At 45.0% G+C, this 15601-nt stretch overlaps 1 protein-coding gene across 1 annotated transcript in view; it reads right to left on the reverse strand.

Annotated features, from left to right (window-relative positions):
* The window catches only part of nrn1la (neuritin 1-like a), a 110154-nt gene that overhangs the window by 77294 nt on the left and 17259 nt on the right, over positions 1–15601 (reverse strand). The window lies entirely within an intron of this gene.

Here is a 15601-nt window from a genome sequence, read left to right on the forward strand (position 1 = left end):
TGCGTATTCCACAGTTCATGTGTTTGCGCAATATTGGGATAACAGAGGAATGATTCCGTCAACAGGGAAGCCAGTAACGCATGCTGAATTACTTCAACAATTATTACACGCAGTGCAACATCCACGAAAAGTGGCAATTTGTGAATGTGTTGCGCATACATCTGGCACTGACAAGGTTTCTAAAGGAAACGCATTTGCAACAACAAAGTCCACAACAAGAACGCGATTATTGGGAAAAACAAGGTGCAAAACTACAAAATGAAATTGACATTAGCACAGAAGGGAAACAAATACTTCCAAAGAACCGATTCCAATGGGCTGCTATATTGAGCCATGGTGTGTCACATGTCTCAACCGGAGGGACGGTGGCACAGATACATCGACACTTTACGACCTATGGTTTCCATTTATATTCAAAGAATGATTGTAGCGCATGCACGACAGAATCCGCAAGGGCAATTGCGACCTCCGAGAGGGAAATTCCCAGTGCCTCCATACCCCTTCCAACGCATTCACATGGATTGCATAGAATGAAGTGGAAGTGAGGGAAAGAAGTACTGTTTGGTTATCATAGATGCATTTTCGAAATGGATCGAGTTATTCCCAACAAAAGCACCTGATGCTCTGACGGTGGCAAAAGCACGATGGAAAGACATCATTCCGAGATATGGCATACCTGAAACCATTTACAGCGATAATGGGACTCATTTTGTAAATCAAATAATCAATAAAATAGGAACCGTGTTCCATATCAATTTGGATATGACTGCTATGCAACTATAGGCTTTGGATGGGAACACCTCAATGGTGAAACAGGTTATGATTGGTCAGTCGGTCACTAAAAACAGCAAAAGAACATAAAAAGAAGTTTAACATAAGCAAAGCGGCCCATAGTTTAATATTGAAATACAAATCAAGTCACCCAGTGTGTTTGATGATGAGCTTGTGGGCATATTCTGGCAGAAAAGATCCCCAATTCTGAGTAGCATTGTGTTATGGGAACCGTGTTAAACCAGAAATGCCATTGAAAACTTCAAAGAAATGATGATTGGTTCCTTGTTGTCACAGGAGTTTCAGGACAAAATAACAATTGGTTACTATTGGTGGAACAAGCAGCAAATGTAACGAGAAAAGATTGTGTGGTTTGCATGGGGTCCCAGGCCTTTATTGCGCATAGTTCCGGCACAATTATCACAAGATTGTATTATTCCATTAATGAACGCTACTGTACCAACTTTGAGGTGTAAATCATGGGATCCTATATATCCCGTAACAAAAGCAGATAAACACAAACCAATGTTGTCTACTTTAGTAGCACCGAATAATTTTACTTGTATAAACATGATTAGTAAAGGCAAAAAATTAGGACCACTGAACGACACACAGTGTAAAGTAACCTTAAAAGTCGGACCAAAGTTTATGCCAGTATCACGGAGCGACATCTGGTGGTGGTGCGGAGGTGATAGACTGTTTGATAGATTACCTAAAGATATATCTGGATTGTGCGCTATTATCACTTTGATATTGCATGTGTCAGTATACCCTATGCCTGTTCAATATTTAATGGAAAGGGCACCAATGTTTTTGTCCAATCTAGAACATAGACAAAAAAGAGATTTATCCTGGCAGAGGCAAAATTATCCAACATAAAACATACATCGACGCCATAGGTGTTCCTCGTGGGGTTCCTAATCAATACAAATTAGCTGACCAAGTTGCAGGAGGATTTGAATGCTTCATATGCTGGTGTTGTACGATTAATAAAAATGTTGATGGGATAAACTATATCCACTTCAATGTACAGAGATTAGGAAATTGGACTCAGAGTGGGTTGGAAGCTGTGCATGAGCAGCTCAAGGACGTTCCAAAACCGCATAGCTGTCGACATGCTCCTCGCAAGAGAGGGAGGTGTTTGCGGTATGTTTGGAGAACAAACAATACTGCTTCAGATGGCAGCTTGACCAGAGCCATCGATGGTCTACGGACCCTCAATCAATACTCCTTGTGGGACAGCTGGATGGACGTTTTTGGTAAATACAAAACCCTAATTTCACCAATATTGATATCAATTGCTGTTTTTGCAGCCATTCTGACATTGTGTGGATGTTGTTGTATCCCATGCATTCCGGTTTTAATCAGTAGATTAATCACCACAGCAATTACCCACATGGAACCGTATGGAGCAGATGTATCCTTTATTGGATGTTGATAATGATGATGATGATGATGATGTTGTTTTACCTGATTTGTTTCCTGATCAAGGTGATTACGATGTTTAAACTACAACATTCATGTATGACAAGTTTACTCTGAGTGTAAATGTATTTGTTTCATAAAAATGATTCTACAGTTAAAAAATCGAAATGAAGTGACTGTAAAATGATATGAGAATTTGTGCAAATACATGATAAACAGGAGGGAAATGTTAAATATATTGTAGAAGTTATTTATTTGCTTAGCTTGCATTAGTATTATGGACGATTTTGAGAAAGGAAGATGTCTCGCCTTCAAGAAGATGACTCCGCAGGAATCATCCGATGGAAGGGCGCCTTGACCAAGGACGTGGTCGGGGACGTGGCAGGTGTTGGTGCCATGTCTTCACCTTGAAACCCTACCCTTAGTGTGTTGTGTCTTGTAGCTTAGTACGTTATGTCTTGTAAAACCTCCCTATTTCAAATAAATACAGGAGCGACGGGAGAGATTGTTTAGAGCATGATGAGAGGCTGTAATCTGAACAATCTCCCATACGCCCTCCTCATGAGAAAAAGAAACCAGCGTCTTCATTCCTTTTGTGTCTATTTTTTATAATGTTGGGTAAGATGAATCTAACAATATTACATATGCCTTTTAGGAGTAAAACATCTCTCTTTTTTTTTTTTATAAAAAAAATGTAATCATCACTTAGGCCTACTACACTACTGTATTTTAATTTGTGATATTGTAGTGGTACCTGGAGAGCTAAGTACTTCTTGAGGTGGTACTTTGTGTAAAATATTTGCGAACCGCTGGTTTAGATGGTTACAATGTTGCCCTAGTGGCTGAAACAAGTTATACCGATCATCTTGTGTTTACAGATCTATGGTATCTATGAGCTGACGCACAACCCATGCCAGCTTGAAGGCCAGCTGTTGACTAAATTTAGGATATTTGGAGTTGTTGCCGGAGTTTGCTTTCCGATGGCTGTTGGAATGTCCTTAAGCAAAGCACCGAACCTCCAAGTCAAGGGGCCCACACTGTTGCACAGCCACGTCACTCTGACATCTCTCCCAGAATGTAAGAATAAAATATAATGTATAGTAAATAATGTATGTGAAATTAAATTACCCATGCGTGTAGAAATTACCTTAGTCTTAAAAAAAAATCTGAAAATATTAAGTAATACCAGATCAATCAATTACTTTTGTTTTAGTGAGAAAGGAAACAATGTGTTGTTGCTCTATTGATTTGTTAATTCCAGTAACAAATGTTTAATACTTGATCTGGTGGGGAACTTCCCCCTGTGCCCATAACTAGGCCTGTCATGATAATTAATATATCGACTTATCGTTTGATAAATAAAATGGACACAATAGTTTTTCCGGACTAGGTAAATTGTCATTGTTATGGTGAGGTGGCGTGCGGATCACACAGTGAGCCGACAGAGTTGAATGGCTGTGTCATTAGCCGCTAGTGAGCTCATGGAACACCAGCGGACCGGTGCACCCTTGCCGGTGTTGGCTCCACCGCCTTGCTCCATGTGCAGCGCGTAGATTCACACAACTGAGACACTTAAAGGAAAGTTAACTGTTTATTATGTTCCTGTTGACCTGCGAGCTAACGAGCTAGCAATTTAAGAAGTTAAAGAGCTCGCTCCACCGTGGCGACGTCGTTTAAAAAGTCACCGCTTTGCTCTGAGTTGTTGTGTATGTTAGTCCTCAATGAACACACACGGGAAAGTCAACTGTTTATGTTCGCTAGCCCACGAGCTAGCGAGCTAACGAGCTAAACAGCTCGTTCCACCACGGCGAAGTCATTTAAAATGTCAGTGCCTCTCTCAGAGTTGTTGTGTGTGTTAGTCCCCAATTAACACAAACATGGAAAAGTTAACTGTGGATAAAGCGTAACCTCAATGGCACACTTTATTCAGCCAGTAGTTGAGTACACCGAATGTCAACATATATTTGATTGATAGGTGAAGATTTGGTCTTCAGCAGACCAACCACAGTCTTGCTTGCAGCTCATGTACCTTTTCATGATTTTAGAGGTATACAAAAATTCCGATATTATTATCGTGATAGTTTTGGGGGAAATACATCTTTCAAAATGTTTTTATTGTGACACGCCTACCCATAATCATGGTATAACACTCAAGCGTCTGATCATATTTTTTGCAAGGTCCAAATCCTTTAGTGTGAAGTTGAGACAGTGGTGCAAAAGCAAGGACCACCATCTCAACATCTTGGGGTTGAGTAGTTTGCACTTGGATTCTTTGAAGGGACTGAGAGGAGCCGACATTGACCATGCAACCTGATGCTAACATCATTTCAATCACCTATGGGGTTTCTTGTTTATTATAGCCCATTTGTGCAAACAACAGCTTACAATTTCTCCAAGGATAGTCACGGGGGACAAGCAAAACTTTATGGACTTATGGCATCCCCATCGCGTGTTGACTGAATATTCTGAGTGCAAGGACACCATTCATTGTTATGCCTGCAGGCACTTTAACCTTCCGAAAAAAATAATTCACTTTAAGATATAGGCAATAAAAAAAAAAACTGGAAAAGGGCTTGTTCCAATGAAGGCTGCCTGAAGCTCACACCAATTCCATCAGGATTTTTTTAAGAGAGGGGAAAAAAACAAGACACTATAAAAGGCTATAAAACAAAGAAAACAATGATCATATAGAACATGTGGTATAGTCATCTCCATGGAATCATTAGCAAGTACGACTGACAAACTCGTATAAGAGATCTGACAAAGTGGTCGTGGAAGTTGAATGATATTTCTTGAGAGGGAAACAGAAACATAGATTAGGCTCTAATACAAAATGAAAGGCATGTTACACTTAAAGTACTACAATGACAAAAGGAGAGTGGAAGGAGGGAGGGAGGGAGGGAGGTTTGGAGGGAGCTGTGGTAAAGAAAACCTGAAAAAAAATACATTGCATTGAGTTTTGAAGATTTTTAAATAGGAAGAAAATGTTGAGGGGCACATACCAGGATAATTATAACCCCTCTTATAACCCCAATTGCTTTTCCAACAACAACAACTACCGTATGTTTAAATCTCAAATAACTGAAATAAGAGATCAACTGAATTGCTCAGATTATACTCCTGATCATGTCACGTTTGTATCGCCACTTCTTGTAGATTTAATTTCCATTCCACTCAATTACAGTACATTATATGTAACCGGGTCCATCTGTATGTTTAATGAAGTTTATGTATAATTACACAAAATCTGTTGCTGCCTGAAAGGAAAATGCCTGCCGATCCAGTGTAAACTGTGTATGTAGCTCGGTGCTCCTCCTCCTGTAATTTCTTCTTCTGTGCTCCCCACTATAAATGTTTTCTGCGGCCCCGCCTCTGCCCTTTTGTACTTTTGTGCTGTGCAAATCTCAGGTTGACCAGCTGATCAGACCTACTCCATCATTTGGTGCAGCACCTGACCTGTCACAGCAGCTTAAAGACTGTGGGTTGAGTGACTTGAACATCAGTGGCTGTGAGGTGTCAGATGAGTGGAAGAAGAAGTTGGCTGAGCTGGTGTTGGTCTATCAAGATGTCTTCTCTAAGGACAAGCTGGACTGTGGTGAAGCCAAGGAGTTTGTTCATCGTATTCACCTCACTGATGAACGCACCTTTCGGCTACCCTTCCGACGTATTCCCCCAGCACACTATCATAAACTGAGAGAGGTGTTGTCAGAAATGGAGATGAAGGGCATCATTAGCAAGTCCATCAGTGACTATGCCTCGCCATTGGTGATGGTTTGGAAAAAATCGGGGGACTTGAGGATCTGCACTGACTTCCGCTGGCTTAATGCCAAAACTGTGAAGTCCGACTGTCTTGCTGCTCTTGGCGGAAACGCCCTCTTCAGCACCATGAGTCTGACAGGCGCTACGCGGCCTTCACTACACCGCTTGGCCTTTATGAGTACAACAGGCTTCCTCAGGGGTTATGCAACAGTCCAGCGTCCTTCATGCGAATGATTCTCAGCATTTTCGGTGACATGAACTTTTCCAGTCTCCTTTGCTATCTTGATGACTTACAAGTGTTTGCGCGTTCGGAAGAGGAGGCCCTGAAACACCTGGAAGTCGTCTTCTCTCGCCTGAGGACAAGCAATCTGAAGCTTGCACCAAAAAAGTGTCACGTTCTCAGACGGTCTGTCAGGTTCCTGGGTCATGTGCTGGATGCTAATGGAGTTTCAGTTGACCAGGAAAAGGTTGGGGTCATTACTGGCTTCCCCAAAGAAAGTGAGGTCATTCGTTGGCATGGTGATGTTTTACCAACATTTCATCCCTGGATGCTCTCGAATTGCTAAACCACTCTTTGCTCTGACTGCAGGCCAGAAGAGGAGAATTAAAGGCCCCCATGGTCATGGGAAAGCTGGAACTTTCCGTAAATTGACTCCTCATGATTGGACTCCTGCTTGTGAAAAAGCATTTGAGGGACTCAAAAGTGCTCTCCTTGACTGTGTGGTGCTGGCACACCCTGATTTTGAGAGGCCATTTGTTCTTTCCACCGACGCTTCCATGGATGGGCTGGGTGCTGTGCTGTCACAGGTTCCAGCTGGTGAAGAGAGAGCAAGACCCATAGCCTTTGCCAGCAAGTCGCTCAGCCACAGCCAAAGTAGATATCCTGCACACAGGCTTGAATTTTTGGCTCTGAAGTGGGCTGTATGTTATAAATTCAGCCATTGGCTCAAGGGTAATAAATTCACAGTTTGGACTGACAACAATCCCCTCACATACATCCTGACCAAGCCAAAGCTTGATGCCTGCGAACAACAATGGGTCTCCAAGCTAGCCCCATACTCTTTCGAGTTAAAGTATGTTCCTGGTAAACTGAATGTTGTGGCAGATGCCCTGAGTAGGGACCCATTTGTGAAGCCTGTAGCTCAGCAGCTCTTGTCTGAGCCGTATTCTGAACTGCTGGAACAGGTCTGTGATGTAAAAGATGGCGGTTTCCAGGACGCTTTCCATTTGACCTGCCTGCCTCAGTCATAGGACGGCCCACCTGTCACAGTTGCTGTTGCGCTTTCTTTGACATATGACGATGTCTCGTCTCTCTTGTCATCTCTTAGAGACTGGGATTGTGCCCCAAGACATTGTGCTATGTCTATGGCTGATCACCTGGCGACGCTGCCAACACCTGGCCATGATGTTTTGCCTGCTCTGTCTCAGGCGGATCTCCTGTCTCAGCAGAGGCTGGACCCGGTCATCTCCAGGGCTGCTTATTATGTTGAGAAGAAGCGCAGACCTTCCAGGCGTGAGCACTATCACGAGAGTCAGCAAACACTGAGGATGCTGAAACAGTGGGACAAGCTTACATTCCTTGATGGCGTCCTCTACAGGGTGGTGAAAGGTCCGTTGACGAGACACACGAGATTTCAGTTTGTCGTTCCTGATTCCCTGAAATCGGAGGTGCTGGCTGGTGTTCATGACCATGCTGGCCATCAAGGTCAACCACGCACTCTCTCCCTGGCTCGTCAGCGTTTCTTTTGGTATGACATGGAGAAGGACGTGCGCAACCATGTGAGGACCTGCCATAGATGTATTCTCATCAGAACACCAGAGCCAGCTGCAAGAGCCCCCTTAGAGAACATCAGGACTAGTGCTCCACTGGAACTGGTGTGCATTGACTTCTGGTCAGCTGAGGACAGAAATAACAAGTCTGTGGATGTTCTTGTGATCACTGATCATTTCACAAAGTTGGTGCTTGCATTCCCGTGCCAAGACCAGACCACTAAGAAAGTAGCTAAGAAGCTTTGGGATGAATTCTTCTGTGTGTATGGCTTTGCTCAACGTATACAACGTATACTCAGACCAGGGAGCAAACTTTGAGAGCGAGTTGGTTGCTGAGCTCCTGGAGTTGAGCGGTGTTGGAAAATCTCTGATGTCACCCTACCATCCCATGGGGAACGGGACAACAGAGAGATTTAACCGTACCCTTGGCAACATGTTAAGATCACTCCCCCCAAGGGCAAAGCATAAATGGCCACAGATGATCCAGTCCATGACTTTTGTATACAACTGCACTGTCCATGAAACCACAGGGTTTGCGCCTTTCTATTTGATGTTAGAGCGGGTTCCCAGACTGCCCGTTGACCTCATGTTCCGGAATGTCCTTCCTGACAACACTGTTTGTAACTATGATGCCTATGTGTAGACACTTGTGGATGATCTGTGCACCGCCATGCTCCTGGGTCAGGAGAACAGCGCAGTGGAGCAAAAACACCAGTCCGACCAGTACAACAAAAGGACTACAGGTGTGCCTCTTACACTGGGTGACCAGGTTCTGGTAGCAAACAAGGGAATCCGCGGCAAGCGGAAGCTTTCTGACAAATGGGAGCCTGTCGTCTACACAGTTGTGGACTCTAAACCTGCTCTTCATATCTACCGGATCAGGGATCGGGATGGGCGTGTGGTGCGCCGCAACTTGCTCCTTCAGGTGAACTTTTTGCCTTTGGATGTGTGTTTGGATGACAATGCTACCCACCGTGCTGTCAGCATGACCAATGGCCCCTCGATCTGTTCTGTACATGAGCCTCAAGTGTCAGCTTTGGACACTGGAGCTGCAACAGTCATGACATCTCTTGCTGATCCCCTGGCCTGTTTGAGTGAGTGTGATGAGGATCGTACAGCATCATGGGTCCGACAGTCTCCCACCGACTCAGTCCTTATCACAGATCTTCCACCTCTGCCTGTGCCATCCTTTCCTGTCCTCAGTGGGTTGGATGGTGACAGTGCCTCCCCTCACTCTTCCATTCGCTCACAGCCTCCACCTGTTGACACTACTGGCCATGGGGAATATGATATTGAGCAGAGACTTCTTTCACGTTTTGGTAGAGTTGTTAGACCGGTATGTCGTTTGATTGAGTCGATGACTCAAGTTGAAGCGCTTCTTGGTGTTGAGAAAGTTCAGTCCTCTGTCATACAAGTGTGATTCTGGTTACTGTATCCAATTGTCTCTATGAGAGTTCCTATGTGATGTAAGATGAACCACTTTTTTTTTTTACGGCGGGGGCGATATTTATCTTGTCGATGCTCAAGTTTTGTATGGCCTATTTGTGTGGTGTAAAAGGCACCTCATTTTGTCTTTGGAGTATTATGGCGCCGAGCAGGTCTCTGGTCTCTTAACCCTTTTTTTTGTAGGGTAGCTGATATTGCTGATCTAACTCACTGTAGGGGTGAGTTTGCTTTGGGCCTTATTTATTTGTGGTTTTGGGCAGGTTTTGTTTTACTTATGTTTTGGAATTTTGTGTAATTCTGGTGGGGTGAATGTAACCGGGTCAATCTGTATGTTTAATGAAGATTATGTATAATTACACAAAATCTGTTGCTGCCTGACAGGAAAATGCCTCCCGATCCAGTGTAAACTGTGTATGTAGCTCGGTGCTCCTCCTCGTCCTGTAATTTCTTCTTCTGTGCTCCCCACTATAAATGTTTTCTGCGGCCCCGCCTCTGCCCTTTTGTACAATCGTCCTGTGGGAGAGGTGGGTGACCATATTTCATTCAGTTGGTAATCCTGAACCATCCTAATGTTTCTCTTAGTTTATTATACATCTTTAGTCTCAATGTTATTGTTATGTCTTTTCCTGTCAAATAATGGGTACATGTCAGCGGAGTTACATTTAATAATAGTATTTTTAACAGTTGAAGACCGCTGGCTTAACGCTGTGACAAGCCGAACTGACTTCCGGGTTGCCGATGTCATCTGTATTTTCTTTGTGTAGGAGCACGAGTGGACAGTGAAATTTATACGGAGGTTCTGCTGTTGTTTATTCTGTCAGGTACGTTTTTGTTGAATTTGTAGTTTATTACATATAAGAATTTTACCGCATAGTTGTGGCTCCGCCCTTTTGGTACAATCGTCCTGTGGGAGAGGAGCACGAGTGGACAGTGAAATTTATACGGCGGTTCTGCTGTTGTTTATTCTGTCAGAATAAAAGGAGATGGTCTCCAAAAAGGTCCTGGTGTCACACCATTCTTCGAACCGACACAACACAGAAGACCACCGGTCACATATACATAATGCATATTTCAATCTATGAGTGGACAAATAGGGACTCTGGAAGGGTTGAAAAGCGAGTGTATAGGACTTTTGACATGTTTGTCCATCTTGTTGGACAACCAGAATTTTGCACCACATTTATCCAATGAGTCAATGTTATCTTTTCTGGGGTGTGAGGGGGTTGCTGGTTACCACAAAGCTGGGCTCTGTCCAGGTCAGCTTCCATTTCCTTCCATAGACCCAAACACAAAAACACACACAAGCAAACAGGGCATACAGTATGTGTGCACCCACTGGGACAGGAGCATCTTTTTTTAATGATAACGTCACTTCACATTGTTGCAACTCGTGCGGTATATTTAAACAACATCCTCTCTCATCTGCAGTGGGACGCAGAAAGAGACAAAATAAGTTCCAAATTCAGTAATGCTGGTTGACTGCCACGTTGGAATAACTTCCAAATAGTCTTTGCTGTTGCTGTCAAAAGAAAACATTTAACATACCAAACTGTCATACAAGTGTAAGAGGAAATTAAAAACTAAAATGAAGACTTTACATAACAATACTGATTGTGTTTTATAGGTATTGTTGGAATTTACAATTGTTGTCTGTCTGTCTGCCAGTCTGTCTAAAAGGGTGGGCAAAGAATGGCTCGCTCCCTTCCTTAGTCCAGCCCGCTGAGCCACAGGCAATATACAGTAGGTGTGAATGTGAGTGTGAATGCTTCTTTGTCTATGGGCCTGATTTGACTAAGATCCCAAATAATTCTGCAACCTTTGATGTTTCTATTCATTTCAGTTTTGAAAAACCTCTCACAACTTGGGACTGCAAAAGAAATAACTGTATGGTTATACTGTATGGTTTATCAGTCTGCAACAGGGATTTCAGTCTATCAACCCCTGTTCAGGTTGAGAGTACTTGTATTTGATTCTGTAATTGGGCTGTGTGATATGTCCTTAAAATAGTACCATGATATTTCAGCGGATATTGTGTATTAAGTGCATATACTTAGTGTAGTCACCATTATGCAGACATTTACTAGTGTAGATTGTATAGTAAAGCCATGTTTAACAACCAAATCAGGGTGATTTTCTTTGTATAGTACTGTATATGTAGAAAGGAGGGCAAAAAGCAGGTGTGATTCATACTTCAGAACTTCAAGGAGGATACTTAAACTCGAAAGAAGGAGTGGGGGAGTTTATGCGTCCTGAATGAAATAAGATGTGGTGTTGTTGTATTGGGAAGCGAGTGAGTCATTGATAAACCAGCAGTAACGCAGGGCTGTCTTATGTTTTTACTGTACAACTGACCAGACAATTCATGTAGTACAGTATTTTTTATTTTAGTAAGCTGAATTTTGATAATGTAGACGTGCTAATGTGTGTGTGAGCGTGAATGTGTGTGTACTGTTTAGAGGGATTTCTCTAACAAATTCCATTAACAAAGTGCCAGCATAGCATGACTTGCTTCTCCTTTTCCCTAGGCAATACTAGGCTTGAATATTCATTCACACGCAAGTACTGGGTAAAAATGCTGTATCTCCCTCACTCTCTCTCTCTCTCTCGCATGCTATCACACGCAAGCACACGCACACACACTCAGGAGTGACAGATTAATACAATTACAGTGAACTCCACTTTGTGTGCACTGTACTTACTGCAATTCTAATATACTTTGATGCACGTGCACATTGCGCAACCACAGCATTCGGTACAGTTACACAATGTGGTGTGTATATGTGTATACCGGTAGTTATGCTGTAAACTAAATCTTATTGTACAAGGCTCTCACCTGAAGTCGACTGGGATAGGCCACAGGTTTCGGCACCCAAAATCACAAGTTCATCGTAGTTGTGTAACGATTCATTCATTGTATCGATATATCGATTTATATTCCTACGATCCCACTGTATCGATCTGTGCTCGGCAAGTTAGCCTGCCGGTCGAAAATATATTGATTTAGCTTTAAAAGGTAATCAATCGATTGTATCGATACTAGGAAATAACATATTGGGTTTACACGCGGTAGGATTTATACGGAGGTATGTATGTGGTGTATTTCCAAGAAACGGGTTTGTAATTCATTTTACTTTGTTTCATTTTTCAGTGAGCATACAGCACTTAGCACAACACTACTTTATTTTTCTACGCCACACATCTAGTCACTCCAAGACACCACAGTGTGTGTGCGTGTGTGCGTGTGTGTGTTGTTTTTAAATCACTTTTATTGATGTTGAAGATGTCAGTCTGTCTGTTGGATGGCAGATGAGAAGGTGACGAATGCAAATTTATCAATAAGGATGCGTGTGTGACCCGCGGCAATCCCCGTGCACTTTGACGTCTTTCAAGCACACTACCTTAGCTTAGCATTTGTGGCACAAAAGAGAACAACCAGCAACGTCAACTACTGGACGGTGTTTCAAGAGCAGGTTTGTTCATTTATTTAGCTCTCTACATATTGTTAGGACTATTCCTAATATATTTTCCTCTTGAAAACCCCACAGTGCTTAGTTTCTTGCCATTAGTATTGGACTGTTTAGAACAGGAATTTTAAAATGTTGGTCCCAGCTAGGTACTCCTTTCAGTGCCGACATTTTTCCAAAGACCCCCACATAATTTTAACACCAATTAAACATCTCTTTTCCAGGGGAAAAAAACTGTCCCAACAAGTAAAATCATAGCTGAAATACATCCATCCATTCATTTTCTTCCGCTTATCCGAGGTCGGTTTGCGGGGGCAGTAGCTTTAGCAGGGAAGCCCAGACTTCCCTTTCCCCAGCCACTTCATTGAGCTCTTCCGGGGGGATCCCAAGGCGTTAGAAGGCCAGCCAGGAGACATAATCTTTGCAGAGTATCCTGGGTCATCCCTGGGGTCTCCTCCCGGTGGGACGTGTCCGGAACACCTTGTCCAGGAGGCATCCTAATCAGATGCCTGAGACACCTCATCTGGCTCCTCTCAATGTGGAGGAGCAGCGGCTCTACTCTGAGCTCCTCACAGATGACCGAGCTTCTCACCCTATCTCTAAGGGAGAGCCCGGACACCCTGCGGAGGAAACTCATTTCAACCACTTGATCTTGTTCTTGCGGTCACGACCCACAGCTCGTGACCATAGGTGAGTGTAGGAACGTAGATTGACCAGTAAATTGAGAGCTTCACCTTTCGGCTTAGCTCCTTCTTTACCATTATGGATTGATACAAAGTCCGCATCACTGCAGACGCTGCACCGATCCGCCTGTCGAGCTCCCGTTCCATTATTCCCTCACTCGTGAACAACGCCCAAAGATACTTGAACTCCTCCACTTGGGGCAGGATCTCATCCCCGACCTGGAAAGGGCACTCCACCCTTTTCCGACTGAGGGCCATGGTCTCAGATTTGGAGGTGCTGATTTTCATCCCAGCCGCTTCACACTCAGCTGCGAACTGCTCCAGTGAGAGTTGGAGGTCACGGCTTGATGAAGCCAACAGAACCACATCATTTGCAAAAAGCAGAAAGGCAATACTGAGGCCACCAAACCCGACCCCCTCTACGCCTTGGCTGCGCCTAAAAATTCTGTCCATAAAAGTTATGAACAGAATCGCTAACAAAGGGCAGCCTTGGCGGAGTCCAACGCTCACCGGAAACAAGTCCGACTTACTGCCAGCAATGCATACAAAACTCACCAGTCGTACAGGGACCGAACAGCCCGTTTCGTAGGGTTTGGTACCCCATACTCCCGAAGCACAGGACTCCCCGAGGGACACGGTCGAACGCCTTCTTCAAGTCCACAAAACACATGTAGACTGGTTGGGCGAACTCCCATGCACCCTGGAGGACCCTGCCCAGGGTGTATAGCTGGTCCACTCTTCCACGACCAGGAAGAAAACCAATCTGCTCCTTCTGAATCTGAGATTCCACTTCTCGACGGACCCTCCTCTCCGGCAACCCTGAATAGACCTTACCAGGGAGGCTGAGGAGTGTGATCCCCCTGTAGTTGGAACACACCCTACGGTGGACCACCACCCCAGTCTGCCAATCCAGAGGCACTGTCCCTGATGTCCACGCGATGTTGCAGAGGTGTGTCAACCAGGACAGCCCTACAACATCTAGAGCCTTTAGGAACTCTCATCCACCCCCGGGGCCTTGCCACGATGAGCTTTTTAACCACCTCAGTGACCTCAACCCCAGAGATAGGAGAGCCTGCCTCAGAGACCCCAGACTCTCCCCACCGACTCACAACGTCTCGAGTCGAGGTCAGCAGTGCCACTTTCCCACAATACACACAGTTGATGGTGCACTGCTTCCCCCTCCTGAGACGCCGGATGGTGGACCAGAATTTATTCGAAGCCGTCCAGAAGTTGTTCTCCATGGCCTCACCAAACTCCTCCCACGCCCGAGTTTTTGCCTCAGCAACCACCAAAGTTGCATTCCACTTGGCCAGCCGGTACCAATCAGCTGCCTCAGGAGAACCACAAGCCAAAAAGGCCCGATAGGACTCCTTCAGCTTGACGGCATCCCTCACCGCCGCTGGTGTCTACCAACGGGTTCGGGGATTCCTGCCACGATAGGCACCGACCACCTCAGCAATGGAGGCGCGGAACATGGTCCGCTCGGACTCAATGTCCCTCGCCTCCCCCGGGACGTGGGTGAAGTTCTGCCAGAGGTGGGAGTTCTGTCCTTCTGACAGGGGATTCTGCCAGACGTTCCCAGCAGATCCTCACGATACGTTTGGGCCTGCCAGGATGGACCGGGATCTTCCCCCACCATCAAAGCCAACTCAGTTGACAGCTGTGCCCGAGTGTCCAAGACATGCGGCCACAAGTCCGATGACACGACCACAAAGTCAATCAGCAAACTGTGACCTAGGGTGTCCTGGTGTCAAGTGCACGTGTGGACACCCTTATGCTTGAACATGGTGCTCGTTATGGACAATCCGTGGTGAGCACAGAAATCCAATAACAGAACACCACTCAGGTTCTGATCGGGGGAGCCGTTCCTCCCAATCACGCCCTTCCTGGTCTCACTGTCATTGTCCACATGAGCATTGAAGTCCCCCAGCAGAACGATGGAGTCCACAGCGGGAGCGCCCTCCATCACCCCCTCCAAGGACTCCAAAAAGGGTGGGTACTCTGAACTGCTGTTTGGTGCATAGGCACAAACAACAGTCAGGATCCGTCCCCCCACCTCTCGTCCACCGGGGTGAACCCCAACGGACAGGCGGGGAGCCGGGGAGCAATACGTTTACCCACACCTGCTCTGCGCCTCTCCAGAGTGGAAGAGAGTCCAACCCCTCTCAAGAGGACTGGTACCAGAGCCCAAGCCGTGTGTGGAGGCAAGCCCGACTATATGAAGTCAGAACTTCTCGACCTCACACACCAGCTCGGGCTCCTTCCCTGCCAGAGAGGTGACAT

This window comes from Phyllopteryx taeniolatus, chromosome 5 (genome assembly GCF_024500385.1).
Source record: "Phyllopteryx taeniolatus isolate TA_2022b chromosome 5, UOR_Ptae_1.2, whole genome shotgun sequence".
NCBI classification, from domain to species: Eukaryota; Metazoa; Chordata; class Actinopteri; order Syngnathiformes; family Syngnathidae; genus Phyllopteryx; species Phyllopteryx taeniolatus.